Source organism: Nerophis lumbriciformis, linkage group LG28 (assembly GCF_033978685.3).
Source record: "Nerophis lumbriciformis linkage group LG28, RoL_Nlum_v2.1, whole genome shotgun sequence".
NCBI classification, from domain to species: Eukaryota; Metazoa; Chordata; class Actinopteri; order Syngnathiformes; family Syngnathidae; genus Nerophis; species Nerophis lumbriciformis.
This window is the reverse complement of record NC_084575.2, coordinates 26,301,119-26,324,578: the sequence shown is the minus strand read 5'-3', so window position 1 is coordinate 26,324,578 and position 23,460 is coordinate 26,301,119. Positions and strand designations below refer to the sequence as shown.

Genomic DNA, 23,460 nt, shown 5'->3' with positions numbered 1-23,460 from the left:
ATTGCTTGTAGCGCCAAAAGCATGAGCTGAACCTCAATTAGGGTCGAGCTATTTGCCAGGCACCACGTGTCACCTGATATGTCTTCCAATCACATCGGACATTTACTATCTCAAAAGCACCAGGTTTTTGGATGACGGTCTCTTCATGAATTTTAAATAGCACAGGGTTGGGTTTTTTTAGCCCCTGCATGTAGTTTTGATAACAAGGACACCTAATGCGGGGTTCAGCAACCCGCGGCTCTCCAGCCGCATGCGGCTCTTTAAAAGATGGGGGAAAAAATATTTGTTTTGTTTTACAAACCCTGTTTCCATATGAGTTGGGAAATTGTGTTAGATGTAAATATAAACGGAATACAATGATTTGCAAATCATTTTCAACCCATATTCAGTTGAATGCACTACAAAGACAAGATATTTGATGTTCAAACTCATAAACTTTATTATTTTTTTTGCAAATAATAAATAACTTAGAATTTCATGGTTGCTTCTCAGGTGGAATTATTTCCCATTCTTGCTTGATGTACAGCTTAAGTTGTTCAACAGTCCGGGGGTCTCCGTTGTGCTATTTTAGGCTTCATAATGCGCCACACATTTTCAATGGGAGACAGGTCTGGACTACAGGCAGGCCAGTCCAGTACCCGCACTCCTTTACTATGAAGCCACGTTGATGTAACACGTGGCTTGGCATTGTCTTGCTGAAATAAGCAGGGGCGTCCATGGTAACGTTGCATGGATGTTAACATATGTTGCTCCAAAACCTGTATGTACCTTTCAGCATTAATGGCGCCTTCACAGATGTGTAAGTTACCCATGTCTTGGGCACTAATACACCCCCATACCATCACAGATGCTGGCTTTTCAACTTTGCGCCTATAACAATCCGGATGGTTCTTTTCCTCTTTGGTCCGGAGGACACGACGTCCACAGTTTCCAAAAACAATTTGAAATGTGGACTCGTCAGACCACAGAACACTTTTCCACTTTGTATCAGTCCATCTTAGATGAGCTCAGGCCCAGCAAAACCTACAGCGTTTCTGGGTGTTGTTGATAAACTGTTTTCGCTTTAACTTGCACTTACAGATGTAGCGACCAACTGCCAACAAACCACGTCAAACCCAGATTCCGATCTAACAAAGGTCTTAACTCATTCTCCTTCAATGCCACATCAATATGGAATGCACTCCCAACAGGTGTAAAAGAAAGGGCATCTCTATCCTCCTTCTAAACCGGACTAAAACAACACCTCCAGGCAACTTCAACCCTTGACTAACACCCTCTCCCCACCACATCCCACCTCCCCGGATTGTAAATGTATTTCTAATGTATATACTTGTTCTTATGCTATCTGAACTCACTATGTTATCTCCTCGCTGTACATATCCTACCAAGTCAGACCTACACTGTTTCAATGCCCATTTCGCTGATGATGCAATTGTTGATGACTGAAGTGCTGATATCAACCACACCCTCCACATCCCACACCCCGTATTGTAAATAATGTAAATAATTCAATGTATATACTCTGATGATTAACTTGTGTGATGACTGTATTATGATGATAGTATGAATTGATTTACATGGACCCCGACTTAAACAAGTTAAAAAACTTATTTGGGTGTTACCATTTAGTGGTCAATTGTAAACTGTGCAATCTACTAATAAAAGTTTCAATCAACCAATCAATCAATCAATCATTCAATCAATCCTACTAATTTTGGCGGTTCTTGAACTCACCATAGTGCGGACTGTGACGCAACAGTTTGTAAAATCTTCCACTCCTTCTTTGTCTCATTTTGTCCACCAAAAGTTGTATGCTGTGCGTGAATGCACCGAGGTGCACTTTGTTGATGTTACTGACTTGTGTGGAGTGCTAATCAGGCATATTTGGTCAGTGCATGACTGCAAGCTAATCAATGCTAACATGCTATATAGGCTAGCTGTATGCACATGTTGCATCATTATGCCTCATTTGTAGGTACATTTGAGCTCATCTAATATCCTTTACTTTTATCCCTATTGTATATAATGTAGTTTTGCATGTCTCATGACACATTATCTGTATGTAATATTGGCTGCATTTTCAGAGTGCCATGTTGTTCCAGACCACAGAAAACATTACCTAGCTTGCCAAAGATTGTAATAAATCTATTAAAAGAAGACAGCCTGACGTTTCCTTTAACTTGGACACACACATCTATACTGTCATGTCTGTGTTGATCATGTTTTTGTTTGGCCATGTGCTGTTTGTTTTTTGGACGCTTTTTAGTTCCTGGTTTCACTCTCTTGTTTTGTCACCATAGCAACCATTAGTTTTCACCTGTCACATCACGCACCTGTTTCACGTTTTGAGTCACGCACCTGTTTTCACTAATCATGTCACTATTATTTAAGCTTCGAGTTGCCAGGCTGTCTTTCTGGCAACATCACTCTTTATGATCACTCTTCTTCATGCCATGTTCACAGTTCCATGCCAAGTAAGCTTTTGTTTTTTGTTCATTGTCTTTTGCCTTTGTGCAAGTCTTTTGTTTTCATTAGCCAAGTTTTTTTACCTCCGCCCTTGTGTGCGCCGCCTTTCGTTTGTTCTTTTTTGATAGTGTTTAATAAATCATGTACTCACATTCCCGTCTCGCCCGAGCCAACTTTCCGTTGCCTTCCGGAAAAAACAAAACCCAAGGACCAAGTCTTGACATATACCTTCTATCTCTATCTGGCTTCCTGTTCCACTCAGGTTTGAATTCAAAGTCTCCCCACTAACCCAACAGTGCCTTCATGGAAATGCCCCCCTCTACCTCAAATAACTACTCACCCCCAAATCCTCCACTCGACACCTCCGCTCCGGACAGGCTAACCTCCTCCAACCTCCGAGGACAAAGCTACGAACAATGAGAGACCGGGCTTTCTGCTCCTCCGCTCCCAGTCTGTGGAACGCTCTCCCTGACCACCTGAGGGCACCACAGACTGTGGATGCTTTTAAAAAAGGCTTAAAAACCCTTCTTTTTTTTTTTTTTTTAACTTTTTTTTAGATATATGCATACTAGTTTTAGCTATTTAGCTGTTCTAGTTTTTGTTTTTATTTATTTTTTTATTATCTTTTTTATTTTTTATTTTATTTTATTTTTAATACACTGTAGCACTTTGAGGTTGTTTACTCAATGTAAAGTGCTTTTTACAAATACAATCTATTATTATTATTATTATTATACCTTTGGCCATTAAAAGCAAGTGATTTCCAGGAGTTATCTCACCTTCTGAGTAGCCTCTGTTTTACTAATGGTTTCTAATGTTGTAAAAATGTGTAAAATAAATATTACATTTCCACATTTATGTCAACGAAGATTTGCTTCAGCCTGCGACACACAGTTATTTTGATAGTAGGCTTTTATAGCTTAACATAGAAACTTACGTCATGTGTTGCCTTCATTATAAGACGTACTGTATATACGGCTTTTCATTTTTTGCGGCTCTGGACAGATTTGTTTTTTGAATTTTTGATTTTGTATGGCTCTTTTGACATTTTGGGTTGCCGACCCCTGACCTAATGGAATATTTCCTGAAATAACTCTTGCTCACAATGGTAGCGTAGTGTGTCTAATCTCAAAAAGCCATCGAATGCTCCGGAGATACTTCTGATTCTGTGTAACACACACACACACACACACACACACAACAGCAGCGAATCCCATTACCGATAAAGATAAGAAATGTACACTCATCTTCGCTTCTATCATCTAATGCCAGCTGACAACATAATGATGTCATCCTTCATTCTGTCTTCAATAAGATAACGGCACTCAGTTTTTATTTAGGCTGTATATTGATGTACAACATGTGGTTTTAAACAGGACATTTCATTGAGATGAGTGTAATATAGAGCTTTTATTGTTATATCTTATAAATCAGGGGTGTCAAACGTACGGCCCGAGGGCCGGATCAGGCCCGCGGACAGGTTTTATCCGGCCCGCGGAATGAGTTTGCTAAGTATAAAAATTAAACTGAATTTTTTGAATGAAATAAACTGCTGTTCTAAATGTGTCCACTGGATGTCGCAATATAAATTATTTGTATATTTGTAGATGATGCTACATATGTACAAAATAAACCACATGATGTTAGTACATCAGTCGAGGAAAATGATCAAACTACATTAATAACATACTATAATTTGATTTTGATATATTTTTTTAACATGATAGATTTAAAATTAACACCAATGAGTTGACTGATGAACATTATCACATAATTTATTCAGAATATATAAATCACAACAAATAAAGATAGAATAATACTAACCGCAACGTATAAGTGTAAAAAACCCCAACAACATTATGATTTGTACATTTTCAGAATGTGCTTGTTTTATTTTGAAACAAAGAAAACAATCTGAAGTTGTCTTTATTTTTAAGTAATCGTGCCGTGATTTTACCAGTCCGGCCCACTTGGGAGTAGATTTTTCTCCATGTGGCCCCCCGATCTAAAATGAGTTTGACACCCCTGTTATAAATGAATGCCATGATACTGAAACCTATCGAAATTTATAACAACAATTTATTGATACCGATACTATACGGATGTGGAGGGGGGGGGCGTGGCCTGCGGGCCTGCAGCGAGGCGGGGTGTGCCAGGACCGGCCTTGAAGTCAGCGACAGGTGCGTGGATGGCCCACCTGGGCCTTGTTATCTAATCACCTGTCGCTCTGTATAAGCAGCGGCCGGGAGGAGAGATGGAGTTGGAGCTTGGGGGAGAGCGAGAGCACAACGAACATTGACCAAAAGACGACTGCTGAAAAGCACCAAAGACTTGTTCTGAAGAATAAAAACTAGAGATGTCCGATAATATCGGAAATTATCGGTATCGTTTTTTTTATTATCGGTATCGTTTTTTTATTTTTTTATTTTTTATTTTTTTATTAAATCAACATAAAAAACACAAGATACACTTACAATTACTGCACCAACCCAAAAAACCTTCCTCCCCCATTCACACTCATTCACACAAAAGGGTTGTTTCTTTCTGTTATTAATATTCTGGTTCCTACATTATATATCAATATATATCAATACAGTCTGCAAGGGATACAGTCCGTAAGCACACATGATTGTGCGTGCTGCTAATCCACTAATAGTACTAACCTTTAACAGTTAATTTTACTATTTTTTTTATTAATTACTAGTTTCTATGTAACTATATATATATATATATATATATATATATATATACATATATATATATATATATATATATATATATATATATATATTCTATTTTTATATTGTTTTACTTTCTTTTTTATTCAAGAAAATGTTTTTCATTTATTTCTTATTTTATTTTATTATTATTTTTTAAAAGTACCTTATCTTCACCATACCTGGTTGTCCAAATTAGGCATAATAATGTGTTAAATCCACGACTGTATATATTGATTGATATCGGTATCTGTAATTAAAGAGTTGGACAATATCGGAATATCAGAATTTTTTTTTTATATTGTATTACTTTTTTGAAATTTTACTTTATTTATACAAGAAAATGTTTTTAATGTATTTATCTTATTTTATTTTCATAATATTTTTTTTTAAAGTACCTTATCTTCACCATACCTGGCTGTCTAAATTAGGCATAATAATGTGTTAATTCCACGACTGTATATATCGATTGATATCGGTATCGGTAATTAAAGAGTTGGACAATATCGGAATATCAGAATTTGTTTTTTATATTGTATTACTTTTTATTTTATTTTACTTTATTTATATAAGAAAATGTTTTTAATTTATTCATCTTATTTTATTTTATTAATATATTTTTTTTTAAGTACCTTATCTTCACCATACCTGGTTGTCCAAATTAGGCATAATAATGTGTTAATTCCACGACAGCTTCAGTGATGTAACAGGGACCTTCCAAATAGTATTTCCCACTCCAGACTAGGCCCCCTTAGGAGCCCAGTCTAGATTGTATTTTTTTACTCATCTTTTTCCCCAGCGTTTTACCTTTTTCCCATCTTTTACGGGGCGCCTTAATTGCGACCCATCAGCGTTCCTGTTCTGTAACCCTGTACACTGTTTGTTTGTCAAATCTTGAACGGGTTTGTGCTGAAAACAAAGTTTTGTTGTACTTGTGCAATGACAATAAAGACCTATCTGAATCTGTATCTGAATCTGAAGCACGCGGGCTGGAGTTTTAGAACGTAGTTTGGATCTGTAACTCAAAACACGTGTCTCCTCATTGAGCCAAATTGAACTCTGTCTCTGCATAATTCCTTGCTTCTCGTCTGTTTAATAAATGTCATCAGTGTTTGAACCTGACACCATTATCTAAATACCAAGCATACACCAAAACAAATCAATTGAATTAGTTTTAATCAGACCTTTAAATAATCCAGCAGCTATAGAATTAAGACAATTATATTGATAAATAGAGACTATGTATTCTAAATTAAAATGTCTCACATTCCATATATGTTGATACCCACACGGATAGAAGATTATCTCAAACTACTCAGTCTTTGCAGCATGATTGCCTCCTTTCTCACTGCCGTTTGTGTGTAACTGTGCCAGTTTGTGGCACAGTGGCCACAGAACAGTTTCAGTCTTGATAAATGACATTGCGGGTACTAAAAGGGTTGCACGCTCAGTTTTTCACATTTGAGAGGCGCAAATATCTGCACAGAAGCTTAGTAGATCAGTTTTGCGTCACGTTTGCACTTGTTTGAATACACGCAGACCTTTAGTAGATCAGGCCATTAGTGCACTGCATGCACTCTTGGTCGAATACAGAGTAGAAACCTATTGAGGCTGCCCGAGTGTTTCTGCTTTGCGCTGAGGGCACAACAAGTTAAAGTTTGAAAACAATATCAGTGGATCAGAAGGTAAGAACGGCACAACACACCACAGCGACTATAGTCGGGTATTCAGCGTTGCCATGGCAATGGCAGAGACATTATCGACCGTCTTACGACTCAGTGGACCATCCACATCACATTGAATCTCGAATTCTCAGGTAAAATGACATTTTCCTTTTTACCATGCATATATACTGTTAGAGGGAAACTGCATTTTTTTATTAAAATGTGCCTATAATTCACAATCATTATGAGAAAAGAACACCTCTGTCTTTGTTATGCATTCCAACTAGTAAATAAATGTAAATAAAAGTTTGCTTACAATGGAGCCAATAGGAGCTCTTTGGCAGTACACCTTATAATACAGTGCACCGAAAAATAAGGTATGTAAAAAAAAAATGTTTCTCCTATAATTTAATGGGTGCGGCTAATATACCGGTGCGCTCTATAGTCCATAAATATGTTGCATACATGTTACATGGAGAGATGGCTTTTTTGCCGATATCCGATATTGTCCAATTCTTAATTACCGATTCCGATATCAACCGATACCGATATATACAGTCGTGGAATTAACACATTATTATGCCTAATTTTGTTGTGATGCCCCGCTGGATGCATTAAACAATGTAACAAGGTTTTCCAAAATAAATCAACTCAAGTTATGGAAAAAAATGCCAACATGGCACTGCCATATTTATTATTGAAGACACAAAGTGCATTGTTTTTTTTTAACATGCCTCAAAACAGCAGCTTGGAATTTGGGACATGCTCTCCCTTAGAGAGCATGAGGAGGTTGAGGTAGGCGGGGTTCTGGGTAGGGGGTAGCGGGGGGTGTATATTGTAGCGTCCCGGAAGAGTTAGTGCTGCAAGGGTTTCTGGGTATTTGTTCTGTTGTGTTTATGTTGTGTTACGGTGCGGATGTTCTCCCGAAATGTGTTTGTCATTCTTGTTTGGTGTGGGTTCACAGTGTGGTGTCATGTCTGTGTGACCATGTTTTGTATTAGTCATGTTTTGTTTTGTTTAGTTATTGGACTCTTTAGTTTCTGGCTTTTCACTCCCTTGTCTTGTTTCCATGGTTACCCATTAGTTTCACCTGTTCCACATTTGGACTCATTGTGCACTCTTGTTTGTCACCATAGCAACCCATTAGTTTTCACCTGTCACGTCACGCACCTGTTTCACGTTTTGAGTCACGCACCTTTTTCCGTTAATCATTTCTATAGTATTTAAGTTCATTGTTTTCAGTTTGTCTTGCTGGCGACATCCCGCATGTATGCTTCTGCACTCTCCACACACCCTTAAGACCCTTGCTGCTCTTTTTTCATGCCGGTTTCTCGTCCAAGTAAGTTTTCTTTATCCATGCCATAGTTTGCAAGTTTTGTTTAATTGTTCATAGTTTCTGTCTTTGTGCAAGTTTTGTGTTTATAGTCAAGTTTTGTACTTCCGCCCCTGTGCGCGCCTTTTGTTTGATCCTTTTTTTTTGGTAGTTATAGTGTTTAAATAAATCATGTACTCCCCTTCACGCCACGTATGGTCCAAATCTTTTGCACCTCAGGAGAACAAACCACGCCACAGTCCCAGTCGTGAGATGTGGCGCATATTTTTAACAGTGTTAAAGTTGTTTATACGGCCACCCTCAGTGTGACCTGTATGGCTGTTGACCAAGTATGATTTGCATTCACTTGTGTGTGTGAAAAGCCGTAGATATTATGTGATTGGGCCGGCACGCAAAGGCAGTGCCTTTAAGGTTTATTGACGCTCTGTACTTCTCCCTACGTCCGTGTACCACTCCGTACAGCGCCGTTTTAAAAAAGTCATGCATTTTACTTTTTGAAACCGATACCGATAATTTCCGATATTACATTTTAATGTATTTATCGGCCGATAATATCAGCAGTCCGATATTATCGGACATCTCTAGTTACATGTATCTATGAATGTGCCTTTTACTACATGACATCCTTACAGTGTTGGTATAAAACGCTGATGGAAATATTTGGACATTTTTTCAGCGCATTATAGGCAGAAAAGAACGACTCCATTGTAAGCAAACATTTGCTCACATTTATTTACTGGTTAGAATGCATTAAAAAAACCAAAAAAAACACAAGTGTTCTTGTCTTTCATAAGGATTGTGAATGATAGGCAAAATCCCTGCCTCTGAAAGGCTTTGCACTGTATTTACCCATTGAGAAAAAAAAATATCAGTATTTCTCGCTTCATTCGTCCTGTTACACATTCTTCCACGACACAGAGCGGACAACTGTAATCAACGGCAGGTGCAACAAGGTGTGTCCGTATAGAGGAGCTTATTTAAACAGGTGAAGCCTACATTTATCTTGAATGCACATCCACCATCAGAGGGAACAAAAGCAGGATGACAAGGTGTGTTTGCAACACTCCTCTCTGCGTCTTTTCAACTTTGATGCAGATGAAAGAGCTCCCATAGTGCAGTGTAGTGTTGTCCCGATACCAATATTTTGGTACCGGTACTAGTAACAAAATCATTAAAATAATTGCATTATTAGCTTTATTTTACAACAAATCTTAAGGTACATTAAACATATGTTTCTTATTGCAAGTTTGTCCTTAAATAAAATAGTGAACACTCAAGACAACTTGTCCTTTTAATAGTAAGTAAGCCAACAAAGGCTCCTAATTTAGCTGCTGACGTATGCAGTTCTATTATTTTGTCAAAATTATAAAGGACAAGTGGTAGAAAATTAATTATTAATCTACTAAAGTATCTGCTTACTTTCTCTCTTAACATGTTCGATCTACACTTCTGTTAAAATATAATAATCACTTATTCGTCTGTTGTTTGATACTTTACATTAGTTTGTGGATGACACCACCAATTTGGGTATCAATCCGATACCAAGTCGTTACAGGATCATACATTGGTCATATTCAAAGTCCTCATGTGTCCAGGGTAGAGATGCGCGGTGTGCGGACACAACCGCGGAGTCCCCGGATAATCCGCGGGTCGGGCGGTTGAAATAAAAAAAAAATAGATTTTATCCGCGGGTCGGGTCGGGCAGTTGAAATAAAAAAAAATTAGATTTTAAATAGATTCAGGCGGGTGGCAGTTAAACCAATTGGTAAATATATATACATAGTTAAATGTTGTTACCCACATACGGAAAACGAGCAGGCACCTGCAGCATATGCCACAACAGAAGAAGAAGAAAAAAAGAGATGGCAACGCCGGCAGCAAACGTGGTACGCGACAAACTAAAAAAGGGAATACTAAAGACCAGGGGGAAAAAAGGCCAGAAAAGTTCAGCGTGGACTCGTTTTTATGAGGTTGTAAATCAGGATGATAGTAATGCTGGCTACGTGATTTGCAAGAGCTGCGACGCTGTTTATGTCTACGACAGTCACAAAACCGGGACATCTAACGTGGTGCATCACATTTGTGCAAAACCCCGAACCTCCACAAACACCCTGAGCATGAGCAGTTTCGTCCGCCGTGATCCCAGAAGAGTGCCACAGGATGTTAAAACAAGGCTTACAGATGCATGTGCGAACGCAGCTGCCTGCAGCATTTTGAGTGGCGCGAGCGTGCTTGGAGGTGCGCTCAGCGCGGCTCCCAGATGATTGCGCACTGGTGTGCGTCTGGGCCGTGACAGCGTGGCACGCATTGAATGTCTCTGCTGCATTGGATCAGTCTCCTTTCTTTAACAGGCAAAAGCTTTATAACCTCACTAATGCCTTGCATCGTCTATATTAGATATATAACAACGGGCGGGTGGCGGATGGCGGGCGGGTGCGGTTTTGATTAAATGTTAGTTCGTGTGGATGGCGGATGGTTGACGACTTTTGTGATGCGGTTGCGGATAAAATAATTGCCTATCCGCGCATCTCTAGTCCAGGGAGTTTATAAACATAATATACATTAAAAAAAAACAAAGATGATGTTCTGATGCCAAAAAATATTGATGTAATCATTGTAGTATCAACTAGAAACGCTCCTGTACTTGGTATCATTACAGTGGATGTTAGGTGTAGATCCACCAATGGCCTTTGTTTACATTTTGACCCCAATGAGCTTGATTGATTGATTGATTGAAACTTTTATTAGTAGATTGCACAGTACAGTACATATTCCGTAAACTTGACCAATACATGGTAACACCCGAATACGTTTTTCAACTTCTTTAAGCCACGTTAATCAATTCATGGTAGATACGGTGTGCTAGGGTGTGTAGTGAAGCATGTTTAGCTATTCCTCGTCCTGCAGGGACGATACTTGTAAGAAACGTACTTTATTTGTCGCCATGGAGGCGAGGATTAGTGATTTAGAAGTACCGTATTTTTCGGACTATAAGTCGCAGTTTTTTTCATAGTTTGGCCGGGCTCCAGTGCGACTTATATATGTTTTTTTCTTTTTTATTATGCATTTTCGGCAGGTGCGACTTATACTCCGGTGCGACTTATACTCCGAAAAATACGGTAGCTAAAACACTGCCGACTGGGGCTGGACTTTAGCTGCTAGCTAGCTAGCTAGCCATGTCTTAAAGCACCTCTTCCGGTGGGTGTTTCAGTGTTATAACTTCACCTTTATTGTCAGTTTTTAGGCCAAAATGCGTCCGTTCTCCCTTTTCTGTCTACACACTGTGTCTGCTTGTAAGTACTCCGTGATTGTGCGCTGCCGAACATGCTCATGTGCTCGTAAACCAGCAATGACATGCCATGATGACGATGGGGACGTTGGGACCTACTTTTCAGAGGCGTTATAGTACCGAAAATGATTCATTATTATCGCGGTACTATACTAATGTACTATATATAATATACCGTAATATACCGTACAACCCTAATGCAGTGTTTTCCTGATATCGGTGGCAACATTTCATGTGTGCGCCAACAGCTTAGATATGACAAACGAGCCTGTCTCTGATCACAAAGCATGCCCTGTTTGCCGCATTTTGGTGATTTAACTGATTAAAAGCATGGAAAAGGGGTCCATGAAATTCACCAGGTTGGAGCTGCATATTAAGAGGGCTCGGGACCGGCTGACATGGGAGATGGTCAACACTTTGCTTGTCCAATTACTGGCTCTTGCTCAAATTGTTTGGTGAGAAGCATTCGACCTACTTCTGGACACAAAGCACCACTGCCCTGAATACTGAGAGGCTGAGGACCCTGTGTGATGACAAGTGCTGGTACAAGCTCTTGTCTTTGGCCTAGAATTGAAATGCAGGCAACTTACCTGGTAATTATTGTCTATGGGTGGGACCATAAATAGGATCTGCTCCACTGGAAGAGCAGCTTGAGATGATTGCATTAATTAATGTCACGCCGACCTTCAGAAGGTCTACACATGAGAACGGTAGCTGAACACTAGTAGAAGTAGATTTAAAACTGTTTCTCAACCTGGACCACCAAAAATATATATATTTATCAGCTTTGGACAGTACTCAGTTGTAATACACCTTTTCACCACTTGTGGCGGTAATGATAATCCCACAAAAACAGAAGAAGTCTGAAGCTAAAGCCGAAGAGAAGTTTTTTAACCGCAACAATTATGACTAGGGCACACTTAAAATTATTTATTTCACCTTATAACCCGGTGCGCCTATTGTGCGGATTTCCTGCCGTGCTTACCGACCTCGAAGCTATTTTATTTGGTATACTTCAAAAAGTCAGTGTTCAAAAACAAGAAAAAAAAAAATAAAAAATGTGGGGTATTTTACTTTAACTAAGCAAAATTATCTGCCAATAGAACAAGAAATTTCGGCTTGTCAAGACTTTCCAAAACAAGTAAAATTAAAGCTGCAAGCAGTGATGGACGGGACCGAATTTGACGGCACATAAAATCTAAACCGTAGCAGTAATTAAAACTCTTTGGTCAAATTTTAATCAGAAGGGTTCAATCTCTCTCATATGCGAGTTTGATGCCGACATGGCAAACGCGCTCAGAGGAGATAATGTTTGAAAAAAGGTGACCGGTTTTTACAAAACTTTTGTTTTGAAGGGGGAATTGCAAACTTCCTGTTGCTTTTTGCTGGGGGTTGTCAACACGTGAAATGTAGGTCTAAGTGAGACCTACATAAAGGTTTTTGTTTCATGTCTCTAAGACATTCCTACTGGAAGTTACAGGCAGTTTTGTCTGTGTTTTCTTCCTAGGAGCAGTTGTGTCTGTGTTTTCTTCCTAGGGGGCGCTAGAGCGCAATTTTGAGCTTTGGGTTTGGGTTTTTTATTAGATCGCAATTTGTGCCAGTACTGATGTGTGTGTCCAGTTTGGTGAGTTTTGAAGCATGTTAAGGGGGTCAAATTACAGCTCAAAGAGGCAAAAGTGACTGTTTTAGTAAACTTTTGTTTTGAAGGGGGAATTGCCAACTTCCTGTTAATTTTTGCTGAAGGATGTCAATATATGAAATCTAGGTCTAAGTCAGACCTACATAGAGGTTTTTGTTTCATGTCTCTACGACATTCCTATCGTTATAAGATCGCAATTTTCGCCAGTCCTGATGTGTGTGTCAAATATGGTGAGTTTTGAAGCATGTAAAGGGGGTCAAATTACAGCTCAAAGATGCGGCGGAATAATAATAATAATAAAATGCACAAAATACAATTGGGTCCTCTGTCCCAAAGGGACATTGCGGTCCCTAATTAGCTAACCTCAATGAACCCCAAAATACCTTAAAATAAGTATATTCTCACTAATAACAAGTGCACTTTTCTTGGTAGAAAAAATATGTTGAAAAATATTCCTAAATAAGTAAATGGTAGTGCTATTATCCTGACATATTGATATGCACTCGGCATCATGATTTTTTTTTTCATGCTTGAAGAAATTATTACCATATTTTTCGGAGTATAAGTCTCTCCGGAGTATAAGTTGCACCGGCTGAAAATGCATAATAAAGAAGGAAAAAAACATATGTAAGTCGCACTGGAGTATAAGTCACATTTTTTGGGGACATTTATTTGATAAAACCCAACACCAAGAATAGACATTTGAAAGGTAATTTAAAATAAATAAAGAATAGTGAACAACAGGCTGAATAAGTGTACGTTATATGAGGCATAAATAACCAACTGGTATGTTAACATATTATGGTAAGAGTCATTCAAATAACTATAACATATAGAACATGCTATACGTTTACCAAACAATCTGTCACTCCTAATCGCTAAATGAATGGGCTAAATAATATTATTTGATATTTTACGGTAATGTGTTAATAATTTCACACATAAGTCGCTCCTGAGTATAAGTCGCACCCCCGGCCAAACTATGAAAAAAACTGCGACTAATAGTCTGAAAAATACGGTACTTTAAAAAAGTAGTTTTATACTTGTGAGTGTTGATGACACAGCTTTGCAACAGTTGATATTCTAGTTTCAAGCATGTTTTACTCAATATAGGTCATACAATCTCAGCAACAAGCTGTAATATATTTTCGAGATAATTTAGGACCAAAACCCTTAAAACAAGTAAAACACTAATATAACATCTGCTTAGTGAGAAGAATTATCTTATCAGACAGAAAATAAGCAAATATCACCCTTATTTTACATGTTATGTAGACCACAAGGAAGTGTTTTCCCTTTAGAAAAACAAATAATAACATGACTCCTTTAATGCGCCCTTTAATCCGGTACCCGTTTTGTATGAAAACTGACCTGACTAAATCCGCTCATCGGCAGTGCGCCTTATAATCCGGTGCGCCCTATGGTCCGGAAAATACAATAATTGATGAATCATTACAGCTCTAAATACAGACACTTATGACCCGCATGTATCGTGTCCTGAGCAATGATAACTGAAAAACACGATCAAAAAGATGAGAAACATAATATTGCCGTCTGCAGTGTTGACAAACCACACCAACAACGGTCAAAATCTGATCTTACACCAGTTCCACATGTGTGAGGAATTTGCATTTGGTGTAAATATTCATAAGTGAGATGCGTCTGGTGAATAAATTCATCAACTGTTCCACACACACACACTCGCCATGAAAGCGCTAAAACATACAGGTATAGTGAGGTTACGTTATTCACCCAAGGAACTTTAGTTATTAGACGTTTTTTCACTTTGTTATAGGGCATCCTAAAGCGACTGTCAGAAAGCGGCTTGAAGATGATCTGTAAAACTTTATCCATGCAACATTTTGACCAAAGAACCAACATTACATGTTATGTAGACCCCAAGTAAGTGTTTTACATTTAGAAACACAAACAATAACATGACACCTTTAATGCGCCATATAATCCGGTACCAGTTTTGTATGAAAATAGACCTGACTATGCGCCTTATAAACCGGTGCAGATCTAAATACAGACACTTATGACCCGCATGTATCGTGTCCTGAGCAATGATAAGTGAAAAACACGATCAAAAAGATAAGAAACATAATATTGCCGTCTGCAGTGTTGACAAACCACACCAACAATGGTCAAAATCTGATCTTACACCAGTTCCACATGTGTGAGGAATTTGCATTTGGTGTAAATATTCATAAGTGAGATGCGTCTGGTGAATAAATTCATCAACTGTTCCACACACACACACTCGCCATGAAAGCGCTAAAACATACAGGTATAGTGAGGTTACGTTATTCACCCAAGGAACTTTAGTTATTAGAGGCATCCTAAAGCGACTGTCAGAAAGCGGCTTGAAGATGATCTGTAAAACTTTATCCATGCAACATTTTGACCAAAGAACCAACATTACATGTTATGTAGACCACAAGTAAGTGTTTTACATTTATAAACACAAACAATAACATGACACCTTTAATGCGCCCTATAATACGGTACCTGTTTTGTATGAAAATAGACCTGACTATGCGCCTTATAATCCGGTGCAGCTCTAAATACAGACACTTATGACCCGCATGTATCGTGTCCTGAGCAATGATAAGTGAAAAACACGATCAAAAAGATGAGAAACATAATATAGGCGTCTGCAGTGTTGACAAACCACACCAACAGCGGTCAAAATCTGATCTTACACCAGTTCCACATGTGTGAGGAATTTGCATGGTGTAAATATTCATAAGTGAGATGCGTCTGGTGAATAAATTCATCCACTGTTCCACACACACACACTCGCCATGAAAGCGCTAAAACATACAGGTATAGTGAGGTTACGTTATTCACCCAAGGACCTTTAGTTATTAGAGAGTTCCGGTCTGACGTTTTTTCACTTTGTTATAGGGCATCCTAAAGCGACTGTCAGAAAGCAGCTTGAAGATGATCTGTAAAACTTAATCCATGAAACATTTTGACCAAAGAACCAACATTACATGTTATGTCGACCACAAGTAAGTGTTTTACATATAGAAACACAAACAATAACATGACACCTTTAATGCGCCCTATAATCCGGTACCAGTTTTGTATGAAAATAGACCTGACTATGCGCCTTATAATCCGGTGCAGCTCTAAATACAGACACTTATGACCCGCATGTATCGTGTCCTGAGCAATGATAACTGAAAAACACGATCAAAAAGATAAGAAACATAATATTGCCGTCTGCAGTGTTGACAAACCACACCAACAACGGTCAAAATCTGATCTTACACCAGTTCCACGTGTGAGGAATTTGCATTTGGTGTAAATATTCATAAGTGAGATGCGTCTGGTGAATAAATTCATCAACTGTTCCACACACACACACTCGCCATTAAGCGCTAAAACATACAGGTATTGTGAGGTTACGTTATTCACCCAAGGACCTTTAGTTATTAGAGAGTTCCGGTCTGACGTTTTTTCACTTTGTTATAAGGCATCCTAAAGCGACTGTCAGAAAGTGGCTTGAAGTTGATCTGTAAAACATAATCTATGCAACATTGTGACCAAAGAACCAACATTACATGTTATGTAGACCACAAGTAAGTGTTTTACATTTAGAAAAACAAACAATAACATGACACCTTTAATGCGCCCTATAATCCGGTACCCGTTTTGTATGAAAATAGACCTGACTATGCGCTTTATAATCCGGTGCAGCTCTAAATACAGACACTTATGACCCGCATATATCGTGTCCTGAGCAATGATAAGTGAAAAACACGATCAAAAAGATGAGAAACACAATATTGGCATCTGCAGTGTTGACATACCACACCAACAACGGTCAAAATCTGATCTTACACCAGTTCCACATGTGTGAGGAATTTGCGTTTGGTGTAAATATTCATCAGTGAGATGCGTCTGGTGAATAAATTCATCAACTGTTCCACACACACACACTCGCCATGAAAGCGCTAAAACATACAGGTATAGTGAGGTTACGTTATTCACCCAAGGAACTTTAGTTATTAGAGGCATCCTAAAGCGACTGTCAGAAAGCGTCTTGAAGATGATCTGTAAAACTTTATCCATGCAACATTTTGACCAAAGAACCAACATTACATGTTATGTAGACCACAAGTAAGTGTTTTACATTTAGAAAAACAAACAAAAACATGACACCTTTAATGCGCCCTATAATACGGTACCCATTTTGTATGAAAATAGACCTGACTATATGACTTTATAATCCGGTGCAGCTCTTAATACAGACAATTATGACCCGTATGTATCGTGTCCTGAGCAATGATAACTGAAAAACACGATCAAAAAGATAAGAAACATAATATAGGCCTCTGCAGTGTTGACAAACCACACCAACAACGGTCAAAATCTGATCTTACACCAGTTCCACATGTGTGAGGAATTTGCATTTGGTGTAAATATTCATAAGTGAGATGCGTCTGGTGAATAAATTCATCAACTGTTCCACACACACACACTCGCCATGAAAGCGCTAAAACATACAGGTATAGTGAGGTTACGTTATTCACCTAAGGAACTTTAGTTATTAGAGGCATCCTAAAGCGACTGTCAGAAAGTGGCTTGAAGTTGATCTGTAAAACATAATCTATGCAACATTGTGACCAAAGAACCAACATTACATGTTATGTAGACCACAAGTAAGTGTTTTACATTTAGAAAAACAAACAATAACATGACACCTTTAATGCGCCCTATAATCCGGTACCCGTTTTGTATGAAAATAGACCTGACTATGCGCTTTATAATCCGGTGCAGCTCTTAATACAGACAATTATGACCCGTATGTATCGTGTCATGAGCAATGATAAGTGAAAAACACGATCAAAAAGATAAGAAACATAATATTGCCGTCTGCAGTGTTGACAAACCACACCAACAATGGTCAAAATCTGATTTTACACCAGTTCCACATGTGTGAGGAATTTTCATTTGGTGTAAATATTCATAAGTGAGATGCGTCTGATGAATAAATTCATCAACTGTTCCACACACACACACACTCGCCATTAAGCGCTAAAACATACAGGTATAGTGAGGTTACGTTATTCACCCAAGGAACTTTAGTTATTAGAGAGTTCCGGTCTGACGTTTTTTCACTTTGTTATAGGGCATCCTAAAGCGACTGTCAGAAAGCGTCTTGAAGATGATCTGTAAAACTTTATCTATGCAACATTTTGACCAAAGAACCAACATTACATGTTATGTAGACCACAAGTAAGTGTTTTACATTTATAAACACAAACAATAACATGACACCTTTAATGCGCCCTATAATACGGTACCCGTTTTGTATGAAAATAGACCTGACTATGCGCCTTATAATCCGGTGCAGCTCTAAATACAGACACTTATGACCCGCATGTATCGTGTCCTGAGCAATGATAAGTGAAAAACACGATCAAAAAGATGAGAAACATAATAGTGCAGTGTTGACAAACCACACCAACAGCGGTCAAAATCTGATCTCACACCAGTTCCACATAAGTGAGGAATTTGCATTTGGTGTAAATATTCATAAGTGAGATGCGTCTGGTGAATAAATTCATCAACCGTTCCACACATACACACACACACACACACACACACACAGACAACCCACCGATTACAGAAAGCAATATGAGTAACAACTGCTGCACCAATCTTCCATAATGTGTTTTTAATCACACTCGCTTCTCTCATCAGTCACACATTTACACTCGCAGCGTCGTGTTTCCTGCACAACATGTGGCGCTCTTACTTGCGAACTTACAATTTCACATTGTTATAACTAATCTGCTAAAAATGTGTTAGTTCATTAAAACTCACCCCATGAAAGACAATATTCCACAATATTAATTCCCGCCGCTCAATAAAAGCTGATGTTGGAAGTATCTTTACTGTGTGGTAAAAAAAAAAAAAAGATTGATTATATTTATTTCCGTAAGTTTTAGGAGTGTGAATCTTTGGGCACCACACGATTCGCTTTGATTTGTGGGAGTAACGATTCCATACAGAATCAATTCTTCATTCAAAATGTAAACTTTTTGAACAACATTGGATGCCAGTTATATAATCAACTGCATTACTCCATAAAATAAATAAAAAATAGCTCTGATATTTGTTAATATTACTTTAAAAAAAAACAGATTTTGTTTAACAAAATCCTATCAAAACATTTAATAAAGTCAAATACAAATTAATTGGTCGGGCCCGCATATTTGGCTGGTGCTTCCTGCCTTTACCCATTCAACAAGGTATTGTGTGTAGAATTTAGAGGACAGAAATTAATTGATTTCATTTCACATTGTCATTATAGGGTATTGTGTGTTGAATTTTGAGGACAAAAAATAATTAATTCCATTTCACGTTGTCATTAGAGGGTATCGTGTGTCGTATTTTGAGGACAAAAATGAATTAATTCCATTCCACATTGTCATTGTCTATTGTTAGTCCTAAGTGTCCCAATACTTTTGCCTAGTGTTAGTACTAAGTGTCCCAATACTTTTGTCCAGTGGTAGTCCTAAGTGTCCCAATAATTGTGTCTAGTGGTAGTCCTAAGTGTCCCAATACTTTTGTCCAGTGGTAGTCCTAAGTGTCCCAATACTTTTGTCTAGTGTTAGTCCTAAGTGTCCCAATACTTTTGTCCAGTGGTAGTCCTAAGTGTCCCAATACTTTTGTCCAGTGGTAGTCCTAAGTGTCCCAATACTTTTGGCCAGTGTTAGTCCTGAGTGTCCCAATAATTTTGTCCAGTTTTAGTCCTAAGTGTCCCAATAATACAAATAAAGCATATATGGGCATCTACATCAACAATAGGATTTGGCCGAGTGTCTGGACAGGGCACCCCCCCCCCCCCCCCAAAAAAAAAATGTTTTATTTTTATTTTTTAATCGATTAAGAATCGTTATAATTAATAATCGCAAAAAATTCGGAAATAATTTTATTTTTTTTATTTTTTTTACGTAACTTAAAAAAATTAAAGCTGCAAGCAGCGATGGACGGGACCGACTTTGACGGCACATAAAATCCCAACCGGAGCAGTAATTAAAACTCTTTTGTCAACTTTTAATCAGAAAGGTTCAATCTCTCTCCTGTGCTAGTTTGAAGCCGACACGAGAAAAACGCTCAGAGGAGATAATGTTTGAAAAAAGGTGACCGGTTTTTACAAAACTTTTGTTTTGAAGGGGGAATTGCAAACTTCCTGTTGATTTTCGCTGGGGTTTGTCAATTTATGAAATGTAGGTCTAAGTGAGACCTACATAGAGGTTTTTGTTTCATGTCTCTAAGACATTCTTACTGGAAGTTACAGGCAGTTTTGTCTGTGTTTTCTTCCTAGGAGCAGTTTTGTCTGTGTTTTATTCCTCGGGGGCGCAATTTTGAGCTTTGGCGTTTGATTTTTTATTAGATCACAATTCTCGCCAGTCCTGATGTATGTGTCCAGTTTGGTGAGTTTTGAAGCATGTTAAGGGGGCCAAATTACAGCTGAAAGAGGCAAAGTTGACTGTTTTTACAAAACTTTTGTTTTGAAGGGGGATTTGCAAACTTCCTGTTGATTTTTGCTGAAGAAAATTGATTTATGAAATCTAGGTCTAAGTGGGACCTACATAAAGGTTTTTGTTTCATGTCTCAACAACATTCGTACTGGAAGTTACAGGCAGTTTTGTCTGTGTTGTCTTCCTAGGGGGCGCTAGTGCGCAATTTTCAGTTTTGTTTTTTTATTAGATGGCAAATTTTGCCAGTCCTGATGTGTGTGTCAAATTTGGTGAGTTTTGAAGCATGCTAAGGGGGTCAAATTACAGCTCAAACAGGCGGCGGAATAATAATAATAAAACCTTACAATTACAATAGGGTCATCTGTACCAAAGGGATATTGCGGTCTCTAATAAAGCATATATAACAAATATAAAAAAATAAAGCATATATGGGCATCTACATCAACAATATGATTTGGACAATGTGTCTGGAAAGGGCAAATTCCCCCCCAAAACCCCCCCCAAAAAAACGTTTTTGATTTTTTTAATCGATTGAGAATCGTTACAAATCATTTGAAAATCGATGTGTTTTATACCCCTAGTAAATATCCATTATCCTTCCATTCAAAGGAATTTGTTAGAATTTTTTTTGAACAATTTTTTTTAAAATATTTTTTCACAAATGTATAAAATGGAAGGAATACACGACTGCACATAAATACTTTTTTTTAATTTTTTTATTTTTTTTTTAACATTGGGTGCCAGTTCTATAATTAACTACATTAACCCATGAAACAGATCTACATCATCCATCATCTATCATCATCATATATCATATACGTCAACAATATGATTTGCCTGAGTGTATGGACAAGGCAAATCAAATTAAAAAAAATTATTTAAAATTGTTTTGCTTTTTTTTTTAATCGATTAAGAATTGTTACAAATCAATCAAAAAAAAAGTTTTATCTCTGTAGTAATTATCCATTATCCTTCTGTTCAGAGCAATTTGTTATAATTTTTTTTTAACGACTTTTTTTAAACAATATTTTTTCACAAGCGTATAAAATGGAAAGAATACATGACTGTGCATCACTACTTAATTTTTTTATATTTGTTTTTATTTTATTTTTAACATTGGGTGCCAGTTCCACAATTAACTACATTAACCCATAAAATAGATCTACATCATCTATCATCTATCATCATCATCCATCATCTACATCAACAATATGATTGCCTAAGTGTCTGGACAGGGCAAATAAAAAAAGTAATTTTTTTTAATCGAATAAGAAACGTTACAAATTATTCAAAAATCGATTGTTTTATCACCCTAATTTTTTTGAACAAGTTATTTTTTTTTAGCAATATTTGTCTTACAAGTGTAAAAAATGGAAAGAATACATGACTGCGCATCAAACCTTTTTTTTTTTTTTTTTTTTTTTTAAATTAAAACAGTTCTATAATTAACTACATTACCCTATAAAATCGATACATATATTACTTAAAAAAACAAAACAAATAAAGCATACAACAAAAGGATTTGCCTGAATGTGGACAGGGCAAAAAACAAAAAAAACAAAAAAAATTGATTAAGTTTTTTCCAAATAATTCGAAAATCCAATTTTGTTATACCCCTAGTAAATATTGATTATACTTCCATTCAAAACAATTTGTTATACATTTTTTTTTAATCAGGTTTTTTTGAACAATATATTTTCACAAGTGTATAAAATGGAAGGAATGCATCCTTTTTTTTAAATTTATTAATTTTTTTTTTTTTAACATTGGGTGCCAGTTCTATAATTAACTACATTACCCTATAAAATAGATACAGATAGTACTTAAAGAAAACATATAAGGGCATCTACAGCAACAATATGATTTGCCTGAATGTGTCTGGACAGGACAAACCCCCCCCCAAATGTATTAAGAATCGTTAAAAATCATTCGAAATTCAATTTTTTTTATACCTCTAGTAGAAATCCATTAACCGTCCATCCACAGCAATTTGTTCGAATTTTTTTTGAACAATTTTTTTGAGCATTATTTTTTCACAAGTGTATGAAATAGGAATACATGATTGCACATCTCTCGAATGACTTATTTCAAGGTTTTGCTCTTGAAAGAAACCAAAACCAAATGCAGGCAGAACTGCAGCTGCCATAGAAAGTGCAGCAACTAACTTCTCAGTGAGAAAATGTCACTCAGGACCATGCATGTTCACAAAACAACCGTTCTTGCAACTAACCTTCTGGTGCAGTCCGTGGCAGCTCTCTGCAAAGTTGGCTAAAAATCCCCAAAGGCGACGGAGAGCAGATGGATGTGAAGCGTGTTGCGCCTTCCACACAGTGAGTGGGTCTGAGTCTGGACCAGCCTTCCCTCCTCCTCCTCCTGTGGATGCTGCTTGTGACGCTCCCCCAGTCTCTGGAAGAAGAAGGAAAAAAAAAAAAAGTAACAGCGGTTTCTTCCTCCGCCTTCACAAAGGCAGACTCAAATAAAAGCGGGGACCCTGTCGCAGTCAATAGGTTTTAGAAAAAAAACAACCCATGGCAACGCAGAAAAAGCGGTGCGCAACTTCCCCACGTCGTGACCGGGTTAAAGCAGTCGCCCCCCCCGCCCAAATAAAAACACCCCAGTGATGGCGACGTTACTCTGCGTGCAGCTCCGGAATGAACAGGTTTTATTGGGAGGAGGTGCAGGGAGGGAACATTCAGGATTCAGGATGCAGTTCATTTGGGGATGGAAGTGAATTGTTTTATAGTACTGAACTAAATCACAATGATATCTGCTTGAAACAATTTACAAAGACTGCCAGTCTCGTGTAAGGGGAGGATATTTTTATGTGTACAGTACAGTAGGGATGTA

The 23,460-nt window shown here is 37.7% G+C and overlaps 1 protein-coding gene across 8 annotated transcripts in view; it reads right to left on the bottom strand.

Annotated features, from left to right (window-relative positions):
* The window catches only part of chl1b (cell adhesion molecule L1-like b), a 389,182-nt gene extending 366,010 nt beyond the window's left edge, over positions 1 to 23,172 (bottom strand). For all 8 annotated transcript variants that reach the window (XM_061923977.1, XM_061923976.1, XM_061923971.1 and 5 more), the window contains exon 1: positions 22,844 to 23,172. The gene's annotated coding sequence lies outside the window, so the exon portion shown is untranslated. The remainder of the gene's footprint in view (positions 1 to 22,843) is intronic.
* Positions 23,173 to 23,460: the final 288 nt, after the last annotated feature.